This window comes from Giraffa tippelskirchi, chromosome 5 (genome assembly GCF_054371585.1).
Source record: "Giraffa tippelskirchi isolate mGirTip1 chromosome 5, T2T-mGirTip1v1.2.pri, whole genome shotgun sequence".
Lineage (NCBI taxonomy): Eukaryota > Metazoa > Chordata > Mammalia > Artiodactyla > Giraffidae > Giraffa > Giraffa tippelskirchi.
This window is the reverse complement of record NC_137279.1, coordinates 37,452,852-37,461,771: the sequence shown is the minus strand read 5'-3', so window position 1 is coordinate 37,461,771 and position 8,920 is coordinate 37,452,852.

The following is an 8,920-nucleotide window of genomic DNA, read 5'->3' as shown; positions in this document are numbered from 1 at the left end:
AGACTTACTCGACGGTTTCATGGGTTTGATGTGAGAGTTAGCTGTTAAGCAGGGTGATGCCAAAGAGCCTTTAAATTAAAGCAATTCTTGAAGGAGGGTGTGGTTATTACTTCAAATCCTCTTTTATCTCTAGTAATACTTTTTGCCTTAAAGTCAAGTCAATCTGGTAATTATATTTACCAGCTCTATTTTGGTCCTTATTTGCCTGGTTTAACTTTTTCATCCATTTACTTTCAGCCTTCCTGTGTCTTTATATTTTAGTCATGGTTCTTAAAACACAATGTGGCTGGAATTTTTTTTAAAGTCATTTACAAATTTATGACTATATTTATATAAACCATCTTATTTGGTGCTTTCTAATGGTCACATTTCATGGGTTTTTTTCTCCTTTCTTGTCTTTTTATTTTAAAATTTTTATTTATTTATTTGGCTGTGCTGTGTGGGATCTTCGATCTTCCTTAAGGTATGCAGGATCTTTGGCTGCGACATTCGAACTCTTAGTTGCAGCATGTGGCCTCTAGTTCTCTCACCAGGATTCGAATCTGGCTCCCCTGCATTGGCAGCAAGGAATCTTGGCCACTGGACCACCAGGGAATCTCCCTTTCTTGTCTTTTTTATAATCAATCAAGGTTTCCTTTTTCCTCATATTTTTCCCCACCACTGTTTTGGAAATGACACGTTTTTCTTCTTTCAGTGGTCCTCCAAAACATTTTAATATGTGTATTTATTTAACAAAGTCTAAAGTTAATCCAGTGTTTACCTTCCCTTCAGACCCCAAATGGACTTGGTAACACTGTGCCTGCTCCACTCCCCCTGACATATAGTATTATTGTCTTGAACACTAAACCACGTTTACTAATAATATTTCCTTCATGAGTGTCTGCCGGAGTCCCGCTCCAGCTGGTCCAGGGGTCCCCAAGGGATGAACAGCATCGACGAAAGAAAAAGAAAGGAGACAGGGAGTTTTTGATGGCCCAAGGACCATAATCTTTATTGCTTTAGTCTCTATTTATATAGCACATGTTCTTCTACGTAATGATTCTTACAATATTTTTCCATTCAGATCAACATTCCCTGATTCTAAGGTATGTTAAAAGTTTTTTCCTAGTCTATTGTCACACTTTGGTTGCATACTTACCCTGAAACCTATTTTTATTTTACTAAAACATAGTCTATAAATCATATTATTCCATCTACTTATTCTGTACAGCCTGCTACTATAGCGAGTACAGCGTCTTGCTTCAGTGAATAAGTACTATAGCGGTGGCTAAGGGCAAATTTTCTCATAGTACAGCCATTGTCAGTGGTGGTTTGTTTACCATCTACCCACATAATACAAGACTATTTCTGGTAGGGACAAGTCTTTTGCAGTTTTCCTAGAAACTATTTACAATACAATTCATATAGTTCTTTTCCGTTTATGCTTAGATTCTGAGGGGAAAAGGCAATTGGCTTAGTTTCTGTTATTTTCCCTGATACATGACCCAAGTTTTCCAGTCATCAATAACAATCTCCTCATGAGGCCAGGTCACAATAGGCTTAGGGCTTGTTTTCCAAATGAACATGGCCTTATTCCCTGGCTGAGTGTTAGGAACCCACCAGGCAGGGGCCTCAGTAGGTTTGATCATTTTTGGAATGTTTCTCTGGGGCAAGGGATCATTTCTCTTTTTCCTGGACTCTCATGACCTCATCATGGAAGCCCCTACAACTCCAGCCATCAAAGAATGAAACAGAGTTAGCCACAACAAAAGCATAGAAACAGGAAGGAGTGAAGATTCTGATCCAGGAGAGAAACCGCTTTGCAGTTTCTTCTTGAGTGGTGCCATGACTTTGTCATCTGGCAGTAGTTCCAGAACGGCTCCCAACAGGTGTCAGATCTTCCTTATGGAAAAATTTCCTTCTTCCACAAAAAGGTTCTTCAGACGCCTCTGTAGGGAATGTCTCTTGGTGATCATCTCCACTGGCGTTCCTCTGAATATGTATTTCATCCTGACAGATACCTCACTAGACATCAGCTGACAGTATAATTTTATGAAAGAAAAAATGTTGCGGCCATATCAGTAAACAAAGGATGCTGCAGTTGTCAAGCCACCACATAACAGTGGCCCCTGAGGTGCCCCCTGAGGACACTCAGAACGAGTAAGTACAGGATACTGGCCCTAGGTAGCTGAGATGCATATCAAAGGAATGACGTCGAGGAGCCCAGACTTTTGCGTCTTTGCATACCTAGAAAATTGCTACATGCATCTACCTGAAATGTCTGGTTTTCTTTAATTAACAGTAACCTTTTGATGTTCCGATTAGCTGGTCTTCATTGCAAGAACTCCTATATACCTTGGCTTCACCCTTACTTACCTCTTTGAAGCAGTTTCCCAGAGCTTTCTGAGAGGCTGTGTCCCCTGGCTTAAGTCCTCAGTTTTGTCCACCAAATAAAACATAATTTTTCCACCTTTAGTCTGTGCATTTTTTTTCAGTTGACAATTGTCATTCCTTTTTAGGACAATATCTATCTAACTGCTTTTGGGATCTTAATGTTTGTCCTTGATGTTCTGCTGTTTTCATTCATCCATTCATTCCATAACTTTTTTTTTTTTCTTTTAACTGGCTGCACTGGATCTTTGTTGCTGCTCACAGGCTTTCTCTAGTTGCAGTGAGCAGGGCTACTCTCTTGTTGCAGAGCATGGACTCTAGGGCGTCAGCTTAGTAGTTGTGGTGCATGGGCTTAGTTGCCCTGACAGCATGTGGGATGTTCCTAGACCAGGCATCAAACCGGTGTCCTTGCATTGCAAGATAGATTCTTAATCACTGGACCACCAGGGAAGCCCCCATTCCATAACTTTTATAAAGGACTTACTGGGAGCCAGCACTGTTCTTGGTGCTGAAGAAACATCAGTGAGTGAACAAAGCTCCATTATGTTGATAAACATGGATTTCCTCTTATTAATTCTGTTTGGAGATTGTTTGGCTCCCTGGATCTTGGGTTTGGTGTCTTTCCATTTTGGAAAACTCCCCACTATTGTTTTTTTGGATGTTACCTCTCTCTCATACTGTCTCCCTCAGAAACTCTGACTATATTTTTATTGGACCTTCTGACTCTTTTGTTTAACTTCTCCTGTTTTCTGCCTGTTTTTGCTGCATCCTTCACCTCTAATCTTCAAGGCTACTGATTCTTTCCTCTGGTGAATCTCTTCTATGAATTAACCTATCCATTGAATTTTTGACTTCAATCACTTTGTTTTTCATTGGTAGAAGTTATATTTCTTTCCAATTTTTTATTTGGCCATGGCATGCAGCATGTCATTTGAGATCTTAGTTCCCCAGGGATTGAAAACATGCCCCCTGAATTGGGAGCCCAGAGTCTTAAACACTGGACATCAGTGAAAGTGTTAGTTGCTCAGTCATGTCCGAGCAACTCCATGCAGACTCCATGGACTGTAGCCTGCCAGGCTCCTCTGTCCATGGAATTCTCTAGGCAAGAATACTGGAGTGGGTTGCCATTCCCTTCTCCAGGGTATCTTCCTGACCCAGGGATGGACCCCAGGTCTCCGTCACTGCAGGCCGATTCTTTATCATCTAAGCCACCAGCGAAGCCCCTGGACCACCAGAGAAGTCCCCTATTTCTTTCCTTTTAAATTCTACCTGGCATCCCATTTTGCACAGTCACAGTCTGGCTCTAAAATCAAGAAGTTTCCATGTGCCCTTGTCTGAGTCTCCTCTTCCTGGGCTGTGTCCCCAGCTGAGGAACAAGGAGGATGCAGGGGACCAGTTTTCATATTGTGCTCCGAGGCCCTACCTTAGTGTGGCACTGGTGATGCGAGCTTTGGATCTGCTCTGTCAGACTAGCTACATTCCATATAATAGATAAGATTTCTTTTGAACAAAGCATTTGAAATAAAAAGAGACTTTTCAAATTGCTGGGTTAGGAGAGCTCTAAGCTCTCTTCTAGTTCAAATCTACGATTCTGAGTTTAGATCTCTGATATAATGTTTTAGTTACCCAGAGCCAGACATTCTGGAGTGAGAAGTCAAGTGGGCCTTAAGAAGCACTGCTGTTAATAAAGCTAGTGGATTCGATGAAAATTCCAGCAGAACTATTCAGATCCCTAAAGGAGGATGCCATCAAGGTTTTGCATTCACTATGTCAGCAAATTTGGAAGACCCAGCAGTGGCCACAGGACTGGAAAAGGTCAGTCCTCATCCTAATTCCCAAAAAGGGTAGTATCAAAGAATGTGCTAACCATTCAACAGTTGCACTCATCTCCCATACTAGTAAGGTCATGCTTAAAATTATGCAAACCAAGAACTTCCAAATGTTCTAACTGGTTTAGAAAAGGAAGAGGAACTAGAGGTCAAATTGCTAACATTCACTGGATTATAGAGAAAGCAAGGGAATTTCAGAAAAACATCTATCTCAGTTTCATTGGCTACACTAAAGCCTTTGACTGTGTGGACCATGACAAACTGTGGAAAGCTCTTAGAGAGATGGGAATACCAGACCATCTTACCTGTCTCCTGAGAAACCTGTATGCAAGTCAAAAAGCAACAGTTAGAATCCTGTATGGAACAACTGATTGGTTCAAGATCGAGAAAGGAATACAAGAGGACTGTCTGCTGTCATCCTGTTTGTTTAACCTATACGCTGAGCACATCATGAGAAATACCAGGCTGGATGAATTACAAGCCGGAATCAAGATAGGCACATTTTCTTGGGCTCCAAAATCACTGCGGGTGATGACTGCAGCCATGAAATCAGCAGACGATTGCTTCTTGGCAGGAAAGCGAAGACAAACCTAGGCAGTGTGTTGAAAAGCAGAGACATTACTCTGCCTGACAAAGGTCCATATAGTCAAGGCTATGGTCTTCCCAGTGGTCACATAAGGTTTCGAGAGGTGGACCATAAAGAAGGCAGAATGCCAAAGAATTGATGCCTTTGAACTGTGGTGCTGGAGAAGACTCTTGAAAGTCCCTTCAACAGCAAGGAGATCAAACCAGTCATCTGAAGGGAGATCAACCCTGAATATTCACTGGAAGGACTGATGCTGAAGCTGAAGCTCCAGTATTTTGGTCATTTGATGCACACAGATGACTCCTGGAAGAGTCCCTGATACTGGAAAAGATTGAGGGCAGAAGGAGAAGAGGGCATCAGAGGATGAAATGGCCAGACAGTATCAGCAATGCAATGAACATGAACTTAGGCAAACTCTGGGAGATGGTGAGGAACAAGGAGGCCTGGTGTGCTGCAGTCCATGGGGTTGCCAAGAGTCGGACACCACTGGGTGACTGAACAACAATAATATTTTATAAAACCCATTGACCTCTGTTTCCTGACAGTTTTTTCAATTTTTTGAAAATTTGTAGAATACACTCAATAAATGTTTATGGAATTAATAATAAATGGATAGATGAATGGGTGGTCAGACTGGTGATGGGGTTCAGGACATGCTATCCCCAAATATGGCACCTTGGCAGATAGACTATTTTAAGCTTTGTTGTTGTTCAGTCACTAAGTCTGCAACCCCATGGACTGCAGCACTCTAGGCTCCTCTTTCCCTCACTGTCTTCTGGAGTTTGCTCAGATTCATGTCCATTGAGTCGATGATGCTATCTAACTATCTCATCCTCTGTTGCCCCCTTCTCCTTTTGCCTTCAATCTTTTCCAGCATCAGGTCTTTTCCAGGAGTCAGCTTTTCCCATCAGGAGGCCAAAGTATTGGAGCTTCAGCTTCAGCATCAGTCCTTCCAGTAAATATTCAGGGTTGATTTCCTTTAGGATTGACTGGTTTGATCTCCTTGCTGTCCAAGAGATCCTCAAGAGTCTTCTCCAGCACCACAATTCGAAAGCATCAATTCTTTGATGCTCAGCCTTCTTTATGGTCCAACTCTCACATCTGTACCTGACTACTGGAAAAACCACAGCTTTGACTAGACAACCTTTGTCGGCAAAGTGATGTCTCTGCTTTTTAATACGCTGTCTAGGTTTGTCGTAGTTTTCCTTCCAAGGAGCAAGCGTCTTTTAATTTCAAGGGGATTTTAAGCTACAGGAGTTTTTGAGAAAACAGCAGAAGCAGGAAGGTCCCTCTGACCTTTCCCCAACCCTCCTGCTCTTCTTCCCTGAAACAGGTCATGAGATACCCACGTGCAAGGTACCCTTGCTGTTTCAGGAGAAAAGAAGACATTTATCACCAGAGAAGGGGGATTTCTGATCAAGAAATCTGTATGAACAAACCCTTATCTGTTAAACCCTTACAGGTTGTTAAATCTTTATCTTTCTAGTTACTTCTTTACTATTTACAACCCCAGGTTCCCAAACCTTTGTCTTGTTAATGCTTCACAAATTTCTTGTTTCTCTGTCTAAAAGCTTCCTATTCTGGCTACTTCTTTGGGTCTCCATTCTCTTGGATACATAAAACTTTGAAAAAGCTTATACACTTTTCTCCTGTTAATCTCTGCCAGTTTAGGAAATTCTCTGGTGATCCAGTGGTTAGGACTCTGAGCTTTCTTTGCCAAGAGTGTGGGTTCAATTCCTGGTTGGGGAACTAAGATCCTGCAAGCCAAAAAAAATTAATGATCTCTGTCAGTTTAATTTTCAGACCTATCCAGGGACCCAGGGAGAATTGAGAAAAACTTTCCTTCCTACACTGGTCATCCCTTCCTCTGAAAAATTAATGCACATTCATCTAACTGAGATGTCACATTTATCTAACTGAGGCTCAGTGAAGTCTAGGGACCATCCAGTCTCTTACAGCACCAGTAACAGGCAACAGTTGGGATTAAAACGAAGACTCACTAGCTCCAGAGCTGGTTTGGAGACTCTGAGGATGGGCCTGATGCAAAGGAGGGATGGTGTTTCCTGCTCTGGTCCAGTTTTGACAATAGGAAAAGACACTGGCCCTCCCAGGGCAGTTTCTCTGGTTCCTAAATCTGGAAGGCTCAGTTTTGTGAAGACAAGAAATAGAAGATTTGTAGACCAGATAGGTGACTCTAGCTCTCGCCATCAGGGAACCAAAGGCAAGAGGAATTTTCTCCCTGTGGTTGAGTTTCTAGAATGTCAGACAACACCATAGACTAAAATATCGACTCTCAGGCTTTCCTGGTGGTCTCGTGGTTAAGAATCCGCCTGCCAATGCAGGGCACATGGGTTTGGTCTCTGGTTCAAGAAGATCCCACGTGCTGTGGGGCATCTAAGCCCGTGTGCCTCAACTACTGAGACTGCTCCCTAAAGTCGGTGCTCAGCAACAAGAGAAGCCACCACAATAAGAAGCCTGCACACTGCAATGAAGAGTAGCCCCGGCTCCCTGCGACTAGATAAAGCCCATGCGCAGCAACAAAGACCCAGTGCAGTCAAAAATAAATAAATTAAAAAAATATAGTCTCTTTCCAAATCCCTAGGGCAACTGGCTTTTTAAAAAGAATAAGCGAGAATTCCCTGGGTGGGGAGGGGGTGGGATCCAGTGGTTAAGACTCAGCACTTTCACTGCTGTGGGCCTGTGGTTCGACCCCTAGTTGGGGAACTAACATCCCACGAGCTGCAAGGTGCTCAAAAAAAAAAAAAAAGTAGAAAGGCCACAGTAGTGAGAATGGCTGGAAAGCCCCATTACCTCAAGCATGACCCATTGGAGACTGAGCTCCCGGCCTGTTGACGCCGAAAACTCAGCCTCTGGGCACCAGGGCCTACTCGAGAGGTTTGGGTGAAATAGAAGAGAACGGCTTTATTGCCTTGCAGGCAAAGGGGGATACAGCAGACTCCTGCCCCATAAAACTATGCGTCCCCCTTTGCCTGGCAAAGCAATAAAACTATTCTTTTCTACTTCACACAAAACTCTGTCTCTGAAATTCAGTTCAGCTCTGGTGCACAGGGGCCAAGTTTTGGGCATCATTGCCCTGAACCCTGGCCTCCTTGCCTCCTCCTGGTGAGTGGTAGCTCCAGCTGATCGAGCCCCAAATCTTGCCATGTTGATCTCTTTTCTCTTTTTCTCCTGTATCCAGCCCATGAGTGAAACCTGCTGCTCTGCCTTCAGAACAAACCCCAGAGCTGCCGGGTTGGGAGAGGTAATCTCTGCGGTGTGGCCTTTGCACCCTGCTTGGCCTGGGACACTTCCTCACTGAGAGATGGAGAGCCCATGCAGCCTTGCCGAGCTCATCACCTGGCATGGGAATCTCTTACCCTCTTTCAGGCCAGCGTGTGCTCTTTTGTTCCATTTAAACATGCCTGTCATATGGCACCCAGCTAACCCCACTGCTCTATCTGTCCTCTTCCAAGAGGGGAAAAGGTGCTTCCACTGTGCCATGAGATGGCCCAGCAAGCAAACTGCCCATCAGCTGCCGGGAGAGACCTGCTGGTCCCAGGGGACCAACACCACTTGTTGTTTAGTCACTCAGTCATGTCTGACTCTTTGTGACCCTATGGACTGCAGCATGTCAGGCTTCTCTGGCCTCCACTATCTCCTGAAGTTTGCTCAAATTCATGTCCATTGAGTTGGTGATGCCATCCAACCATCTTGTCCTCTGTCGTCCCCTTCTCCTCCTGCCTTCAGCCTTTCCCAGCATCAGGGTCTTTTCCACTGATTCGTCTCTTCACATCAGGTGACCAAAGTATTGGAGCTTCAGCTTCAGCATCAGTCCTTCCAATGAGAATTCAGGACTGATTTCTTTTAGGATTGACTGATTTCTTTTAGGATTGACTTCGACTCAAGTGACTCTCAAGAGTCTTCTCCAGTACTGCAGTTCTAAAGCATCAATTCTTCGGTGCTCAGTCTTCTTTATGGTCCAACTTTCACAATCATACATGACTACTAGAAAAACCATAGCTTTGACTAGATGGACATTTATTGGCAAAGTGATGACCACTACTGATGCTGATTATGCAGTTTCTTCTTGGCACGAGTCCAGCACTGTCCATCAGTGCTTGAGTGCCTGGTGTTT